The 19,988-nt window shown below is 42.1% G+C and overlaps 1 protein-coding gene across 4 annotated transcripts in view; it reads left to right on the forward strand.

Annotated features, from left to right (window-relative positions):
- The window catches only part of Fbxw7 (F-box and WD repeat domain containing 7), a 164,944-nt gene that overhangs the window by 68,842 nt on the left and 76,114 nt on the right, over positions 1-19,988 (forward strand). The gene's annotated exons all lie outside the window — the stretch shown is intronic.

Below are 19,988 nucleotides of genomic sequence, written 5' to 3' on the forward strand. Positions count from 1 at the left end.
TTTGCCAGTGGTTACTAATATAGCGTGTATGTGTGTACACAGGTGTGCATGTGCATCTGGAGGCCAGAGAACAACCTGAGCTGTTGTATCTCCTCAGGCACAGCCTACCTTGTTTTTAACACAGGGTCTCTCACTGGACCTGACCAGATGGCCAGTAAACACCAGGAATCCTGTCTTCTTCCCCAGTGCTGGGAGCTGCCCCTGGCCTGTCCGTGGTTACTGGGCATCGGCGTCAGGTACACATGCCTGCACAGCAAGCATGTGACAGACTGAGCTATCTCCGCAGCTCTAGTTTTACTTCCCCTCCTTTCTGAGTGATGCACTACTCCAAAGGAGGACATGCTGTGTGATATGCTTACAAGACAACTTACCATGTGACTGCTGAATAAGAGGGTCAGCATGTCACCTCATTCCTGTCACTGTGATAAAATGGCCTTAACAAAAGCAACGTTTTGTTAAGAGAAAGGGCTGCTTTTGGCTCACAGTTGATGATGGGCTGTCCTGAGGGGGCCCTCCAGTGGTCAGGTTACATTCTTGCTGCCCAGCAATGCTTTCCCTTTCTGTTCAGTTCAGGACCCAGCCTGTAAAGGAATGCTACTTCCCAATTCTAGGGTGGGCCTTTTGAGCCTAACTTGTCGGTTAACCTAATCGAGGAGACAGGTACAGGCAAGGCCAAAAGCTGCTTTCCTGGGTGGTTGTAGATCCTGTTAATTTGACAGTATTAACACTTTCAAAATGCTAGTGGAATCTGATTTTCCAAGCTATCTCATGATTATAGCATGGTATTATGTACACATACTGGTGTGTCCATGCATCTGTGCACATACACATAGAGGTCAGAGGTCAGCCTCTGATGTTATTCCTCAGGCACTGTTTACCTTGTTTTTGTGACAAGTGAGCTCCAGGGACCTTCCTTCTGTCTCCTGCTGGGAAACACTTACAGTTCCAAATAGATTTTAAGACTAGAAGCACTAATTGGGTCTTCGGGTCTTCGTTTCTACATGGGGTCTGGGCATTGAGCACAGGTCCTCCTGTGTGTGGCAAGCACTTTAATGGTTGCTGTCTCTCCAGCCTTATTTATTAATAAGTTAGAAAAGTCTTCTGTTTATTTATAAACACAAGTAGAAATGATTTTCTGACACCTTACAGTTTGAATTCCTATAGGCTCTCATGGTAGGCCCCCCCCTTCCCCACTGGTTGAGTAGTGAATAAGGAGGTGTGTTAAAGTAAATTAACTGACTTGAAGATGAATGGGAATATTGTGCCAGGTAGTTTTCAGTAGACACATTAGGACAGACATCACCCATTTTACAGGCAATATGCTCTATCAGTTTCTGTGTCTCATTCTTACCATTGTTATCTGGCTCCCTCAGCTCTTGCCTGACAGCTGAGGGAATTTCAAATGGGTTTACAGAAGAGCTGAGCAAGCACAGTTTATTACAGTAAAAGTCCCTCCAGACAGCTAGGAGAGGGCTGACAAGAGGGATGGTCCACAGCTCTCAGGCTATGAGGTTTGATTTTTTTTTTTTCTCCCCATGTCTTCTACTTATGTCCCCTTCCTCCTGCCCCGTTTCTTTTCCCTTTCTTGAGCCATGGTTCTATAAAACAGGTTGCTTTTATCTTCTCCCAGTGTATGCACTCATTGCTAACTGGCTTGTGACCTGGTGTCCTGATGATAGGCTCACATGACTGTCAACTCTGATCTTCTGACGCCACAGAGCTAAGACTAACAATGCAGCTTTACCCCCGACCCCTTCTGCCACTGTTGACTATGACTTCTACCCATGCTGTGACAACTTGGAATAAAAGTAACTCAAATAACATTGGCCTGATAAAGCTGTGGGGGAGTTCTTATTAGACTGACAGATCTCATCATCGTTTGCATTAAGTTGTCCTCTTTTCTTGAGCAGTGGCTTTAAAATAGTGACCAGGTGATGCTATTCCTGGGCAGCTTAGCTCAAGCAAATTTAACTTTCTCTGAAGCAATATAAATTCCACCAAAGACACACAGAATTCTTACAAAGCTCCAAGGTAAAAGGGACAGTGAAGCTTCGACAGACAGGTGAATTGAAGTGAAGAAAATGATTATGAACAAATCCTTGTTCTAGCATGCCTCTCATTTGCCCTCTAAAAAGAAACAGAAGAATGGGGAGGAGCCTACTAAAAACTGACGAAGTATACATATGTAAAGCTCAGGGAATGTCAGTCAGGGTAAATGCGAGTAAACTCACTCTCAGACTCAGCACAGAGTCTAACTGCAGAACAGTCAGCCTAAAGAAAATATTTAAAATACAACTGGAGAGCAGAAGTAATTTACCCAAAAGAATTAGGTATTTCACTGCATTGTTGAGTAGAAATAGTGGAAGCCTGATGATGGTAACTTCAGTTTGCTGAGAGAAGGGCAGCCAAATGAAGACCTGCTGTGGAGGCAGGGAGGCTGATGTGTAATGATTCCATCTGTATTGGCTTTTACCCCTCATGTGACTGCTGCCTTCTATACCAGAGGTGTCAGAGGAGGAGTCTTCATGCTGGGTTACCTGAGCCAAAGGATGGCAACTCCTGCACAGACTAGTGTCTCTGGAAAGCACTGCTCTTTACAGTCTGCCTGCCAGTCTAGTTCTGCAGCATTTGGTGTTCGGTTACCATGGGTCTGTGTAGGATTTGTGTCTTAGCAGAAAAAAAGCAAGGGAAGCAGTGGGAGTCAGGCACAGCAACAGAACCCCCAGATCACACAGTTCCTTACAGTGTTCTTCCCTTACACCCTCACCGTAGCAGGGCTCTGCCAGGTGGGAGGAGCTGTTTCTACTGATAGACCACTAGTATCTGGAGCCAGGTAAATGCAAGTCTAATGTGTGCTGAGACCACACTAGAAGGCTTCCCGATTTTGAACTTTATATTTTCATAGGAGAAATCTCTTGAAACTTTTTGATCAAAGGCAAACAGGATGATGGAGTTTCCCATAGCCGTTATTGATTATCTTAATTTACAAAACTGAAATCTGAAATTCCCCAGAACCCAAAATTGTTGACTGTCATGTTGGCATATAGAAGGTTTCTGATTTGGGAACAATTGGACTTCTTGAGATTTTGAAGTAAGGAATATGCAACACACAGCATAATAAATACTGTGTACCAAAATATCGGTCAACACTGTATATGTACAGTCTCTTACTTAATTTTTAATACTTCTATAAGACACAGTACAATCATTTGAAATCCTCTGTGCAGATTAGACAGTTGAGGTTTAAAGACACTGGATAACTTGTCCCGTTTTGTAGGTAGATGCTGGCACAACTTGTGTTTGTAGCTCCTCACTACTAATCCAGGCCTCTTATCCACCAAGATTTTTAGCTTGGGTGTTATGTAGCTGTGTATTTCCCCATCCATTGCTTTAATAATATCCAGCAAGGTTTTATATTTTTCATGTCCTTTGTTCCTATTTATTTTTTGCTTTCAACATAAAACAGCTCTGCTGGAAGTGGAATGGCCTGGCTGTGGCCACAGTATTGTATAACTTCCACAGCCTTGGGAGTGGAATTCAGAAGGGCAAATATGTTGCGGCAGGTGGTTAGTGCTTAAAAATATTTTCACTTGTGATACAGCGTGTGTGTCAGAGGTTTACTCTAACATTACACTTTAACTGTATAGCACCTGGCATAATGTAAGGTTCAGTTGGAGATAATTGTTATTTTTTTAGTTGTATGGGGAATTAGAAGGCAGCAAAATAAGAAAGTTGGATGTGTTTGTGTTAGAATTCAAAATTTTATTTTCATTATTTTGCTTTAAAAGTAATTTTAGATGTCAAAGTACTTATAACTAAATGTAATACAGTGCTTTTTAAAATTTATCTGCAGCTTTAAAAACTCTTTGTAACTAGTAAGGAAGCATGTATTAGCTACTGTTCTGTTGCTATGATAAAACACCATGATCAAGGCAACTGATGGAAGGAAGGGTTTATTTGGACTTATGTTCTACAAGGTAAGGATATAGCATCAGCAACAGCTGAGAGTTCACATCTGAAACCAGAAGTGGGAAGCAGAGAGACAGTGGGTATGCCTGAGTTTTTTAACTCTGCAAGTTTAGCCACAGTGACTTCCTCCAGCAAGGCTACTGCTCCCAAGCCTCCTAAAACAGGGCCACCAGCTGAAAGCCAGGTATTTACATGCCAAAGACTAGGAGGGGACATCTGACCACTACCAAGGGCAGTAAGAATGCATGCATGAGTTTGGGGTATGCACAAGAAGGTGAGGGGCTGTTACAAATTACCAAGACTCATTAGTCCCGATGCAAGTTCTAAGGAAGAGAGTTGTGTCTTAGTTAGGGTTTTACTGTTGTGAACAGACACCATGACCAAGGCAAGCCTTATAAAGAACAGTATTTAATTGGGCTGGCTTACAGGTCCAGAGGTTCAGTCCATCATCATCAAGGTGGGAGCATGGCAGCATGCAGGCAGGCATGGTGCAGGCAGAGCTGAGAGTTGTACATCTTCATCTGAAGGCTGCTAGTGGAAGACTGACTTTGAAAGATCTGCATGCCTGTCTCCTAAGCACTGGGATTAAAGGTGTGGTCCACCAAGCCTGGATTTAAGTTTTTCTTCACCTAGAACTTGCTCTGTTCTAGGCTGGCCTTCAACTCATATCTGTTTTGTCTCTGCCTCCTGGGATTAAAGGCTTATACTACCACACCTGGACCTAAATTTAGCTGAGTGGAATCTTGACCCAAGGTCACTTCTCCCTTAATTCAAATTAATATCCTTGAACACAGGATTCAGCTCCATTTCACTTCCTGGTGTCCCTTTAGTCCTCAAACTTTATATTTTGTATTTTTCCTTTCTCAGCTTGCTACATTTGTTCAAATGTTCTTCATCAGACTTAACCAGAGACTTCCTTTGTCAATGCAATATAAATCTCTTTACCTTAGTCTTAGGCAGTCTTTTCAGACAATGCCAAAAAGCAGCCACGTTCGCCAAAACAACACAAAACAGTCTCTTGCCACACATTAAAGTTCTTCTCCACTGAAACCTCTTGGGCTAGCATGCTTACACAGTTCAAATGACCCTCAGCACCAGTTTTCCATATTCCTACTAGGTTGGCTCATTAAGCCTCACTTAAAGCATTCCATGGCTTTTCAAACCCAAAGTCTCAAATCCACATTCTTCCAAACAAAAGCATGGTCAGGCCTATCACAGCAATGCCCAATCCCTGCTACTGCTGTAAACAGACACCATAGCCAAGGCAACTCTCATAAGGACAACATTTAATTGGGGCTGACTTACAGGTTCAGAAGTTCAGGCTATTATCAAGGCAGGAACATGGCAGCATCCAGGCAGGTGTGGTGCAGGAAAAGCTGAGAGTTCTACATATTCATCTGAAGGCTGCTATCAGAATACTGACTTCCAGGCAGCCAGGAGTAGGGGCTTAAAGCCCACACCCACAGTGACACACCTACTGCAACCAGGTCACACCTATTCCAACAAGGCTACACCTCCAAATAGTGCCACTCCCTGGGCCAAGCATATTTAAACCATCACAAGTTGTCACTGTCTTAAGAGGGAGCTTTTCCACAAAAGGAGTAGTCACAGATGGTACTATTTGCTGTTGTAAGTTATGTCTTGTTTGTGGTGGAAGACAGGCTTATACGAGTGACTTAGAACTAACCTGCACTAGCTAAGCCTCTGGACCAGCAGCCCTAAGAACGTGTTTCCTGTTCCACTGCCTGGGAATACTTACCTCAGAGTCTAGATTAGATGAATGTGCCCCTAGTGTTAGAGTGGGCACTCTGACTGCTTGCTGCTTAAATGGAAGCATCTTTACCCATTTACCAACTGGAACATAAAACCGGCTTTGTACCCGCTAACATTTTATTTTCTGTATCCTTAGTATCTTGGTTGGTAGAGTAAGGAAATGGATCTGTAGCGTTTTCTGTTCTATAGCTCCTTAATTGCTAGTGTAGGGAATGGATAGTATTTTCTGTTTTTTCCTTTTCTTAGTTTGAATTAGTGCTTGGATTTTTGTCTAGAAAAAGGAATAACTGGGAGTGAAGAAAATGGACTCAAACTTAAAGAGCTGCACACTAATCAATCCTTCGAACACACATGGAAAACAGGGACTACCCCTACTGTCCTCTTAGTCACACAAGTGGCTGAGGTTAGTGATAAAAGGTTGGTGCAGAACTATTGTTCTGTAACCTGAACACTCTGAAAATTTTTTTGTGTGAAAAATACAGATTATTACAAACAGGATCTATTTTAATGAGTCATTAAGACACTGTTATTTTATCTCTACACAAATGCAACTCTTTGTAAGAGAATCATAGTATTTCTTACCATCTAGAAAATAGTAGCTCATAGTCTCTATTAGAGAAAGAAGAATTTAAAGGGGTTTATGTTATATTTGGGAATATAGCTGATGTCCCAAGTTGCTCTAGCTTGGAGGATTTTTATGGTGATGATGGTTTGGCCACCACCTTGGTGACAGATAAAAACCAGACTAGAATGAAGTGCAGATAACCTGGTTTCTACATAGTTGTATTGCCTTTCCAAATCTTTTATATTTATAATGCTGAGAGAAAGCCCAACTAATGAGAAAAACTATTTTCTTCCTAATTTTAAGTCATTGTTGGTTGCTACTACACTGTTTATTTTAGATGTAGGTCTTTGTGCTTTTGGTCAGTATTCTGTCCCCAGTGCTGGCTCATTGACATTTAAATCTACCCTTTTTCAACTATATGTTGCATGGAAACACTCAGTGTGCAGGGCAGTCTGTTGGACAGCATCTCCCTTACTTAGTATGCCCATGAAGCCTTCTTGGCAGGAATTTGAAGAGAGGAATAAGTGCTTCTTTCTTAGACCCCTCCTATGAATAGAAACTTCCTGGCATATTCATCTAAACACTCTTTGACTCAGAGTGTCTTAGTTAGGGTTTCTACTGTGAAACAAAACAACATGACGAGAAAAGCAGGTTGGAGAGGGAGAAAAGGATTTGTTTGGCTTCCATTGTTGAAGGAAGGCAGGACAGGAACTCAAGCAAGGCTGGAACCTGGAGGCAGGAGCTGATGCAGAGGCTGTGGAGGGGTGCTGCTTACAGGCTTGCTTCCCCTGGCTTGCTCAGCTTGCTTTCTTATAGAACCCAGAACCACTAGCCCAGGAATGGTGGGCCCACCTACATTGATCACTAAGAGAAAATGCTTCACAGGTGGCTCCATGGAGACATTTTCTCAACTGAGGCTTTTTCTCTCTGATTACTCTAACTTGTGTCAAGTTGACACACAAAACTAGCCAGTACAACTGACCCTGTGTCAACTTGACACATACATACATCACTAGTAAGCCATAACCCTTCCTTTCTTAATCATCTCCAGATCTATAACTTTAAAATCCTTCATTTTCTACAAATTCAAACACATTAAAATTCCAGTCCCTTTAAAATAACAAGTCTCTTAAATCCAAAGTCTTTAAAGACAAAGTCTGAACTGTGGACTCCAAAGTCTCAACTGTGGACTCTTACTTTTTTACTTCAAAAGGAAAAAAAATCAGAGGACAGTCACAGTCAAATCAAAATCCAACTCCAACTGTCCAATGTCTAGGATCTACTCACAATCTTCTGGACACCTGGGTCACTTGGGTCACTTCTTCAGTTCTGCCCTTTGCAGTACACACAGCTTGTCTTCTAGGCTCTGGTTGGCTCCACTCCACTGCTGCTGTTCTTGGTGGTCATCCCATGGTACTGGCATCTCCAAAACTCAAGCCTCAACTTCTGTGAAGGCCCTCTCAGTTCTGGGCCGTCAACTGCCACTGAGGCTGCACCCTCACCAATGGCCTCTTCTGGCCCCTCCCAGTGCCAAGCCTCAGCTGCTCTCCATGACCCCTTTATATCTTCAAAACTAGTACCACCTGGGTGACTCATGCATTCCCATATCCACCTGCCAACATGAGGTACAACCGTTGTTGCCTCTGGAACACAGCTTCTCTGTGCTCTCAGAAAACACTTCTCAGAAGAATTTATTTCATTGATACTGGTCTTTCTGTAACCCACACTAATTTCTCAGCTCCAGCTAACCAGCAACAAATGTTCTAGTAATGTAAAGGTTTCCCTTTAAGTAGTTCTGGTATCTTGTTAATCACAGCTACAGCTGATTCTTTAGCCCCAGCTAGCCAGAACCACAGAGTCTTAAGTCAAAATAGCAAATGGCCCTGCTGGTCTTTAATCTTCCTTCTGAAACTTCACAAGCCAGGCCTCCATATTCTTCATTGCTCTCAACATTCTTATCTTCCAGGTTCCTTCAGAACATCCCACTGAGGTGTCAACACTCAATGGTTCTTCTAGCCCAAAGTTCTTACATCCTTCCACAATCCTTCCTAAAACATGTCAGGTCTCTTACAGCAATAACCTTCTGTATTAGTCAGGGTTCTCTAGAGTCCCAGAACTTAAGGATAGTCTCTATATTGTAAGGGAATTTGTTGATGACTTACAGTCTGTAGTCCAACTCTCCAACAATGGTCAGCAGTAGCTGTGAATGGGAAGTCCAAGGATCTAGCAGTTGCTCAGTCCCACAAGGCAATCAGGCGAAGAAGAGAGAGTAAATCTTCCTTCTTCCGATGTCCTTACGTTGGTCTCTAGCAGAAGGAATGGCCCAGATTAGAGGTGTGTGGCCCATGCCTGGATCTGGGACTTGCTTTGTCACTATGCCTCAAGAGCTCCATGCCAAGATCCAGGTCAGAAACTTGTATCCCCCAGCCTCCAGATTAGGAGCACAGGTGAGCCTTCCAATTCTGGATTGTAGTTTAATCCAGTCAAGTTGACTACCAGAAACAGCCACAACAATCATCCCGTGTCAACTTGATACAGATAATATCTCACGTCCTCATGAAAAAAATAACAAGGCCATGAATACGCCTAATATGATATACTTACTATTCCTCGTACAATTGCAAACACATTTGTACGTTTACAATGGGGCAATGTCCCTTGAGAACATTCTGTTAGTGTCTCAACTTAAATACCAATTGATGTTAAAGAATTGGAAGAAAGACAAATGTATTCTTAATAAAATAAGGCAGAAGCATTCATATTACTTTATAATCCTAATATCTGCAACTAGTTACATGGCCTTAGCTGGTATTTATAACTACCTTCCTCTACTACCCATTCTGTATTTCCTTCACCCTTGGCAAGCACCTGAGCAGGTCTTGGCTCTTTTCCTGGAGGATTGACCCATACCTTCATTCCTGATGGGTCTGCGTCCTTTGTCATCCTGCTTGGATTAGGCCTTTGTAGTTTCCCATTGACTTTAATCACAGGACATGGTAGTACTAAGAGACGCCCTAAGGGATCTCCTACATTCCAGACGTGATCTTGCTTACCTCCGTTGTGGAGAGGCAATCCAATTTCCCCATGGTAATCTGGATCTATCACCCCTCCTAACACTGTTATTCCTTTCTTAGCCTGTTGGTTTAAGGGCATTAGAAGCCCAAAATGATCAGGGGGAAGTCTGAGCTTCCAGTTCAATGGAATGTTTATTGTGGATCCTGGTAGGAGCACTCCCCCCTCCGAATCCAAAACTTCTAGGTCAGCAGAACCTAGAGTTGTGGGGACAGGAAGCAAAAAATTTCCTAGAGGGTCACTGGGAGTGATAGTGAGTGGAACTATTCCCTTTTCTACCCCTTGATTCCTGGACCCATGGATCCTGGATATGTGGGAAACTACCATATATTGAATGCTATTCAAAGCATATATTGCCTTCTGAAGAACTCTGCCCCAGCCCTCCATGCTGCTGCCACCTAATTGGTACTGTAACTGTGTCTTCAAAATGCCATTTCATCTTTCTGTCAGACCAGCTGCTTTAGGATGATGGGAAACATGGTAAGACCCGTGAATTCCATGATCATGGGCCAACTGTAGCACTTTGCTGGCTGTGAAGTGAGTTCCTTGGCCAGAAGCAATACTGTGTGGAATACCATGACGATGGATAAGGCATTCTGTGAGTGTACAGATGGTGGTTTTGGCAGAAGCATTACGTGCAGGAAAGGCAAATCCATAACCAGAAAAAGTATCTATTCCAGTAAGAACAAAACATTGTCCTTTCCACGGGGTAAGTGGTCCAGTATAGTCAACCTGCCATCAGGTTGCTGGCTGGTCACCTTGAGGAATGGTGCCTTATCTGGGGCTCAGTGTTGATTTCTGCTGTTGGCAGATCTGGCATTCAGTAGTAGCTGTAACCAAGTCAGCCTTGGTGAGTGGAAGTCCATGTTGTTGAGCCCAAGCATAACCTCCATCTCAGCCACCATGTCCACTTTGTTCAAGTGGTCATTGAACAGTGACAGGGATGGCTGGGGAAAGAGGCTGACTGTCCACAGAATGGGTCATCTTATCCACTTGATTATTGAACTCCTCCTCAGTTGAAGTCACCTTTTGGTGAGCGTTTACACGGGACACAAATAATCATCACGTTCTTTGCCCATTTGGGGAGATTTATCCACATATTTCTTCCCCAGTTGTCTTTCTCAACAATTTTCCAATCATGATCTTTCCAGGCCCTTGACCATCCATTGGCTATAGCCCACTATGCTGGTACTAACTTGCCTTAGGGTTTTTAATGCTGTGATGAAACACCTTGACAAAAGCAAGTTGGGGAGGAAAGGGTTTATTTGACCTACACTTCCCAATCATAGTCTGTCATTGAAGGAAGGGAGGACAGGAACTGAAGCAGAGCAGGAACCTGAAGGCAGGGGCTGATGCAGAGGCCATGGAGGGATGCGACTTACTGGCTTGCTTCCCATGGCTTGCTCAGCCTGCTTTCTCAAAGAACCACCAGCCCAGGGATGGCACCACATACAATGGGCTGGGCCCTCCCCCATTGATCACTAATTGAGAATATGCCCTACAGCTAGGTATCATGGAGGTATTTCCTAATCTGAGGCTGCCTCCTTTCTGATGACTCTAACTCTTGTCAAGTTGACACACAGAACCAGTCAGTACAGAGAGTCAGGAGAGAAATCCAGACAGAAATTTTTAAAATGGGAAGTAGGTGAAGTAAGGGCAGCCTGGGGTTAGCTGCTGTAGCTTCATGTTTGACAAAGATGACTCAGGAGGTGAGCAGAGAGGTAGACTCTTTAGAGGATACACTTCTCGGTTTCAAGATGCAAACTATACAAAGACAGTTTTCTTTTTATGCTTCACAACAAATAATGTTAAATGATTAGCTAACAATTAAAATGATAGCTAAGTTGGAACTGCTGTTAAAGAAACAGACTCCTCACTGGTTGCTGCAAATACTGTGTTTTCCATATTGCAGTGAAAGATTTATTTTGAAGTTCAAAACGTTCCTGCAAAATGATAGTGAGACACAGCGGAGAGAAAAATCTAAGGATTTGAATCCATAGTGGCTACGTTCCAGTTCCTTATGATGCTACTGAGCAAGGCTGGCTCTCTCTCACTGGCTCTTAGAGGGTTCAGATGCTTCACCTATGGCAGTTGCTTGTATGACCCTCTCATATTCTGTCACTAGCAGTGAGCTGTGGGCACATGCCTGCATTGTAGAGGCTGTGCATTTGAGAAAGCCTGTCACTTTGCCCATTGAATTGGAAAACCATGAGTCTTTATCCTGATTCCCTGATGAGATTTTATCTGATGGTACTGTAGGGGATTCTCACTACTGAGGGCATGGGGCTCCAAGGCCAACACCTTCCTTGAATTTAACAGCAGACATAGTAGGAGAGTCAAAAACAGATAGAGAAGTTTGTGTTATCTTCAGTTTTACAGACACCCCCCCCATACTTAATATAGATTTAAACTGAAGTACTCTAACTTAATATTGAAAGCACAGTTGAGCTCTGAACAACACATACACTTATATACCTAACACATCCGTCAAGATAGGGATCATCACTCCAGAAAATTCTTTAAGTATATATTTTATGTGTATGTGTGTATTAGTATGTGGATTTGTGTTCATGCACACAGTATCTGAGGAGGAGGAGAGGGGGCTGGATCTTCTGGAGCTGGAGTTACAGCTAGTGAACTGCCCAATGTGGGTGCTGGGAACTGAATTCTGGTTCTCTGGAAGAGCAGCAAATGCTCTTAACTCCACTGAGTCAGTCTTTCCAGGCCTCTCCAGGCCTCACTCCCAAATTCTTTTAAGCCCCATTTCAGTCACTATCACACTCAGAAAAACTCTGTACTGTTTTACATCATTGTAAATAGTTAGAAATAAAAAATATTGTCAGTGGAATTTTGCAGTATTTCTTTTGCATCTGGATATGCGTGTATTTACATTCCTGTGCATGCACAGAGGCCGTCCTACCTTTTTCCTCTGAACTCTCTTGACACATGCTCTCTCACCCAATTTGAAGCTGGACTAGAGGCCAGAAAACCCAAGTAAACTCTTTGTCTCTGCCCCTCCCACTATGAACTTGGTGGATAGATTAGGCTGGCCGGCCTGCAAGCCCAGGAATCCATCTGTGTTGATTTTCATTTGTGGGGAAAAGTTAAGCATGTACATGTTTCTAATCTGCCACCAAGGTATTGACATTCTAGGTTCTTGCAGTGATTCAAAGGGTAGACAAGAGTGATAGAGATACATGGTAGAAATGACTAGTGATGCTATTTAAACTGAGTTCAGGTGTGTGGCCTGTTTGCTTTATTAAGCAGGGATAGAGATCTGAGAGTGATTGTGGCACTCAGAAGGAAACATTTAATTCTAGAGGCTTAGAGCCCATGACCATCATGCCAAGGAACATGGTAGCAAGAAGGCACTGCAGTGGATCACTAGCTGAGAGCTTACAAGTGCTATAGGAGCACGAGACAGATAAGGAGAGGGAGAAGTGGGAGTGCTGTGGGGCCCTTTTCAAAACGAGGCCACACCTCCCAACCCTTCCCTAACAATTCCATCAACTGGGGACCAAGTGCTCAGGTATAAGAGCCCAAGGGACTATTCTCATTCACACTACCACAAGCACTAAGGACTTATTTTGCCCTGATCATGTGATAGAAAGTTACCAACATGATGCACTGTCTCATCCAAACCTGCCCTTTGTTCCTTCTTTCCCTCTTCTCCCCTCTCCCCTTTCTTTCTCCATACCCTTCAATTTCATTTTAATTTCTTTGTGTGTGTGGGGTGGGTGGGTTTGGTGTGTTTTCTGTGTGTGTGCATTTGTAGTGGGGGTAGAGGGCAGTTTTTGGGTTTCACTCTACCCTGTTCTTGTCACCCAGTCTCTTACTAAGACTTGGGGCTAGGCTGTGCAGAGCTTACAGATAAGCCTGTCTCTGCCTCACAAGCACTGGCCTTACAAGTGGCATGCCCAGTTTCTTACATGAATTCTGGGTACCAAACTCAGTTTGACTGTCAAGTACTTTACCAGCTGAGCTATGCCTCTCTGACCCAGTGTACATTTTGTATGAATAGGACATTTTCATGCATATTGACAGTATAGATCTAAAAGCAATGGCATCAGTATGACATTTCCCAGACCTCCTTTCAGCTAACCAGTTGTCTGGTTAATGTGTTGTCTTAGTTAGGGTTTTACTGCTGAGAACAGACACCATGACCAAGGCAAGTCTTATAAAAAAAACAAAAAACAAAAACCACAACATTTAATTGGGGCTGGCTTACAGGTTCAGAGGTTCAGTTCATTATCATTAAGGTGGGAGTATGGCAGCATCTAGGTAGGCATGGTACAGGCAGAGCTGAGAGTTCTACATCTTCATCCAAAGGCCGCTAGTAGAAGAACTGACTTTCAGGAAATTAGGGTGAGGATCTTAAGCCCACACCCACAGTGACACACCTACTCCAACCAGGCCACACCTGTTCCAACAAGGCCATACCTCCACATGGTGCCACTCCCTGGCCCAAGAATATACAAACCATCACATGTGTCTTGTGAGAGGTTGACTGTAAGATTTTGTGTTGCATTTGTTAGGCTTCTGGAATAGTTCTTTGATCTCATATGCTACTTTCATTCCTTTAAGCACTTGGAGATGCTTCTGATTCTGTACAGTAGTAACTCTTGCCTCATGTTCCCTTAGTAGTGGTAGTAGTTGTGCCTTACTATTGGTTCAGTATCAGAAGTGCCAGAGAAATGATGCGCCCTTTGCCTCCTCATTGCTGAAGGATTAGGTCCATCAGCAGGGATGCACTTTAATTTATCAACTGTCTGCATGAGAGTAAAAACATTCACATCTCTAAACATCTGGCTAGTCCAAGATTCAAGTGCTTGCCTTGCAAATCTGACAGTTGGAGTTTGTGCCTCAGAATCCATAGAAGGATAGGAAGGCACTGCCTCCACCAAGTTGTCCCCTGCCCACCACGTATCATTTGTAGCATGCACATGCCCGCATGCATATTATACACAGATATGCAGTAACAACAGGAAGAACACCTGCATGGCAATGGTTATCCACAGTTCATGGTAAGTCAGCTTGGTCCCTGAGTTACAGATCCAGTCCTTCCCTGTCAGTCAGTGTCTGATCAGAAGTTGCTCTGTTTCCCCCCCCCCCCCCCATCTTTTGGGTGCTTATTGAAACCTCTTTTTCTCTGCTGCCCTCACCCCACAAACAGCATCAGCTCTTACTAAAGTTATTCCATTTTCTCTTTTTAAACACTATACATTGTCTTTATTACACCATCAGATCTTATCATAGATTTCTGCTGGCATGGAATGTGCCAGACTAATTCTTATACACTTCTTAGTAAGAATAAAAAGTCAAGCTGGACATGGTGGCACACGCCTTTAATCCCAGCACATGGGAGGCAGAGGCAGGCGGATTTCTGAGTTCGAGGCCAGCCTGGTCTACAGAGTGAGTTCCAGGACAGCCAGGGCTACACAGAGGAACCCTGTCTCAAAAAAACCAAAAAAAAAAAAAAAAAAAAAAAAAAAAAAAGAAAAAAAAAGAATAAAAAGTCATATTTAAACCATCTTTTTTTGGGGGGAGGATGCAACTCCCTGGTAAATAATTCAGTTTTTGGTCTTTGAAATCAATTCCTTATCTTTTCATAAAATTTGCAAACTCAAGAAATTTAATAAAATAGGTTTAACTAGTTTGAGCCAAATGAAGCTTCATTTTTCAGAATCTCAGCTTAGATAAATTAAATAAAGGCCATAAGTTGATTGATTAATTTTATTTGTAGCATGACAGTTTATTGATAGTATTGCATAGTTCTGTTACTTAGAGTGGTGCCTCAAGTACCAGGAATAGATAACCAGTCTCGATGTGATTATATGACTGAGAAAACAGTGCTGCCCACCGAGCCTGCGCAGTGCGGCTCTTACATGGCTCCTCCTTTCCCAAGCTCTGCCTTACTTTTGAGCCTCATGTATAGAAACTATTTCACCTGCCCTTATTTTCTGCTATACAAATAATGTGGGTCACATGGCCAGGTAGGTTAGTCAGGAGGTCTTACCCTCAAGTGACAAGGCCAGGCCGAGCTTGTTTGTCACTGCTGCTGAGTTAGAAAGGCTTCTGTGTGCGATTTGAAAACTTGGCATAATGCTTATGTTTCCATATCAAGTCAGGCTTCCATTTGGCCAGGAACGGAATAGGCTCTTTCTCAGTTACTCAGCTTTTCCAGGAGATGGAGCATCCACACTTGCTGGTCCCCTTCTTTGCTCTCAAGCCATAGCAGTGGTAGTATCATCCATGGCCTCTTAGAACGCATTGCTTGTCAAAAGCTTAGATTCCCATTGTATCCAAGAACCTCAGCTGATGGAAGAAACAGCTGCCATGCTCTTGATGCTGTACAGAGACAGATAATAAATATGTTACGGGCTAGCTTCTGCACCTTCATCTTTCAAGTCTAGAGCTTAGCCCATGGGACGGCATCCATATGTAAGGCGAGTTTTTCCTCTTTAGTTATGTATTTCTGGATACAACTTATAGACTTACCTGGAGATATACATACTTCGACAGTGATTCTAAATCCAGTCAAGTTGACAGTGATGATGATTAATTATCACATTCTTCTGGAATGCCCATTTTATTTCCGTGTTAATATATTTCTTAGTCAGTTGCTGTGAAAAGACACCATGATGATGGCAACTCTTATAAAGGCAAACGTTTAATTGAGGATTGCCTATAGTTCAGAGGGTTAGTCTATTATCATGGGGGAAGTATGGCAGTGAGTAGTAGACAGGGTGCTGTAGCTTTAGCTGAGAGTTCTACATCTGGATTCTCAGGCAGCAGGGACAGACGGACACGGACACACACACACACACACACACACGCACACACACAGGGTGTGGGGGGAGGATAGACAGACAGACAGTGATCCTGGCTTAGGCTTCTGAAACCTGAAAACTCCCCCTCTTCTCCCCCCCCCCCCAAGTGCACACTTCTTCCAACATGGCCATACCTGCTCCAGCAAGGCCATACCTCCTAATCCTTCTCAAGTAGTGCTACTCTGGGATGACCAAGCATTCAAATATAGGAGCCTGTAGGGGCCATTCTTATTCATAACACCACAACTATGTATCACTGAGGATCTTTTCAGCTCTTTTTGTGGTTCTTGATTTTTACCTTAAATTTTTTACTTCCTGTCATGGGAGATAAAGAAACAAAATTACTAAAAAGCAAAACAAGAACAATAATAATTTGAAATAAATTTGAAATGATATTTTTTTAGTTATAGTATTAATTGTACTAAAGATGACAAGATTTTTTTTTGTGTGTGTGTGTGGGGGTCTATTTTTGTTTTGAGACAGTATTATTATGAAGACTAGGCTGGTCTTAAATTCACAAGTTTCTGAGTTCTAGGATTACAGGTATAAGCTATTAAACTATTTGCCAAGGAGGAAAATATTTCATGACTTTATACTTTATAAAAAACTAAATATAATTTATAAATAAATGTAAGAGTTTAGAAAGCATTTATCTTTGTGGTGCTGGGATGACATGGTAAGAAAGGACACAGTGCCTTTCTGATATGGCCTCACATCTGGTGGGGGAAGGCCATACATAGAAATGTGGGTATGTGGATCCATAGGCACTTCCTATACAGCAGGGCTTATTCTAGTGCTTCTATTTATTTAGTACTATGGGAAGAAGAAGGGCAAGGGGAGAGGGGAGCTTAGTGCAGGGGCTTTTACTGATTTCAGTGTACTAGTGGGAGGGTGTGCGTATGTTTGTGCAGGTTTGTGTGCTATGCAGAGTTCTGAAGTTGATGCTAGGTGTCTTCCTCTATTGCTCTCCAAATTATATTTTGCAACAGGGTCTCTCAGAAAACCTGGAGCTTACAGTTTCCTCTAGATTGGCAGATTAACAAATACCTGGCATCCATCCATTGCTCCCTTGCTCAGCACTGGGTTCATAGACTTGGATTGGAATGCTACAGTTTTACATGGGTGCTGGCGATCTGACCTGAGATCCTTACACTTGTGAAGCAAGCACTTTACCCACTGAGCCATATTATGAACCTACCTGTGGCCTTTTGGCAGTTATTTGTGGACATGTACAGAACTCCCCCCTCCAAAAAAAAAAAAAAAAAAAAAAAACCTGGATCCAATTGGCATGCATGTGTTAATAAGCAATGCTTTACCTTCTTGTTTCAGCCCCATACCATAAACAAGTGTCCTTTTCATGTCTGTACTGAAATACTTGCCCATTTTTGTTCCTTTTGTTGTTGATTATGTTGTTTAAAATGACCCCCCCCCCCCCAGTCATACAACCAAATTGCCCTCTAATGTTTATAAGTTCCAAAACGCTTTGATACTGCCATATGAAGAAAATATTACATGTTTAGATAAGTCTCGTTCAGACATGAGTTATATTATTTGGGCATGAGTTGAGTGTTGAGTCAGTAGTATACATTAAATAAGATGTCTTTTGGCTGGTAGCTCAACAGTGTTGTGATCTAGATGCAGTTCACTGGGTAAACCAATTTCACCAAACATACTGATCATGATTAAGAGAATTAACTATATTTAATTAATGGTAGTGACCTACAGAGATTTTAGGTATTGTGAATGTTTTATTATCCCCACTCCATCTGAAACTACTGTTTCAGTTACGTTTAATATTTCCTCATAGCCTTGAATGTGATTACTGTTGAGTTCTGGTCAGAAAGGCTTGACACAAGCAGAAACATGTCTTAGATTTGTTGTTGTTTGTCTTGTTTGGGGAGTCTTTGAGACAGGTTTTCTCTGTGTAGCCTTAGGTGTCCTAGAACTCAGCTTTGTAGACCAGGCTGGCCTCACACTGAAGAGATCCGCCTGCCCCTGCCTCCCAGGTACTAGGATTAAAGGCGTGCGCCATGACTGCCTGGCTATTTGTTTTATAATTTATTCTTTGTGAGATTTGGGATTAGGTAAAGAAACAATTGTAAATATTTCTCTCCAGAATATTAATGTGGATTTGAAGGGGGTTCTTGTTTTAGAATAATAATGTATAAATACTGCATTGATTCTGATGTTAGAACAGGCAGTACAAGTGTTAGCACATACTACTGTCAGGGTTTTATCCTGTGCTTCCTGGAGACTAAGGCAGGAGGAGGAGGAGGAGGAGGAGGAGGAGGAGGAGAAGGAGAAGGAGAAGGAGAAGGAGATGCAGTTACAAGTTCTTAAACCTGGGCTGTTTTTAAAGGCAGCATCCTTGGCAAGTGTAGTTCTTTGAGCCTCAGTTGTCTAGTGTTTAGTTAGAAATATTTCCAGTTTGAAAGTTGTATGGTTTTGTCAGTACTGTTTACATTCTCAGCATGTCCAGTTGTGGAAGAAATAGTTCAGTATTTTGAAAATTGTAGTGTAAAAAATACATTAGCTGTCAGATTTTATTTTTCTAAAGTCTAGCTAAGTCTCATTAGATATTGGTAAAAGTCTAAGTTCTGTGCTTGATAAATATTGACATTATATACTTCTGCTATGAAATAGTAGAACATTTTAAAATTTTAAAGTTAGCCGGGCGTGGTGGCGCACACCTTTAATCCCAGCGTTTGGAATGCATAGTCAGGTGGATTTCTGAGTTTCAGGACAGCCTGGTCTACAAAGCGAGTTCCAGGACAGCCAGGGCTAGACAGAGATTCCCTGTCTCGAAAAACAAACAAACAAACAAATAAATAAATAAAATAAAAAAAATTAAAATTTTAAAGTTGAAAATTTCAATTTAAAAACAATAGGATATTGTGTGTTTGTTTGTGTTTTATATAAGTGTTCTGATTCATACAAATCTTTCTCTAAAAGTGTTCAGAATTAGTTTGTAAAGCAAAGTGTATATTCTTGGGAGATTAATTTATTAACCTTTTTGCATCACGTTTCAAGTTCTAGGTGCTTTTTAAGAAAATGTATGTGATGTGTTGAAATTATTTTAGGAAAACTTGAACATGGTCAAATATTGGCAAAGGACGTTCTCTATAATTCACTGAAAAATGTAACATGAAATATTAGACCCTATGCTAGCACACAGAAAAAAACATTTTCAGTATGTAAGTTTTGAGAAATAAGTTGAAAGCCTCCATAAACACCCAATTTTCATAATGCTTTTAAAATGCAACAGCATGTCTTGGCTACAAATTCTAGCTCATGGACTCTTTTCTTGTAAATTATTTAATTAACTAGTTAATTTATGTATGTGGGTATTTCTGTTTCCATATATGTCTGTATATGCCTGACCAGAAGAAGGTGTCAGATCCTCTGTAACTGGAATTACAGATAGTTCCATGCAGGTGCTAGGAATTGAACCTGTGTCCTTTGGAAGAACAGCCAGTGCTCTTAACTGCTGAGCCATCTCTCCAGCCCCACTCATGGACTCTTGTATCTTATATCCTAAACATCTGGATTTTATTCTCATTCTCCCCCACTCCCTTTCTGTCAGTGAGCCTCTTCTGTATAATGTTCCCTTTCCTACTTTAAGATTCCTTAGGATAGGCTACCACAAGTGGAGTTACGGGGTCAGAGGGTATGGACTTTTGTGTGTTTTTACCTACAGTATTTAGATTTGTTGTTAATTGATTTATATTCATTGTAGAAGATAAAAATGACAGAGATTGTGCTTCCTATCTGAAGGTAAG

Source organism: Mus pahari, chromosome 4 (genome assembly GCF_900095145.1).
Source record: "Mus pahari chromosome 4, PAHARI_EIJ_v1.1, whole genome shotgun sequence".
Taxonomy (NCBI): Eukaryota; Metazoa; Chordata; class Mammalia; order Rodentia; family Muridae; genus Mus; species Mus pahari.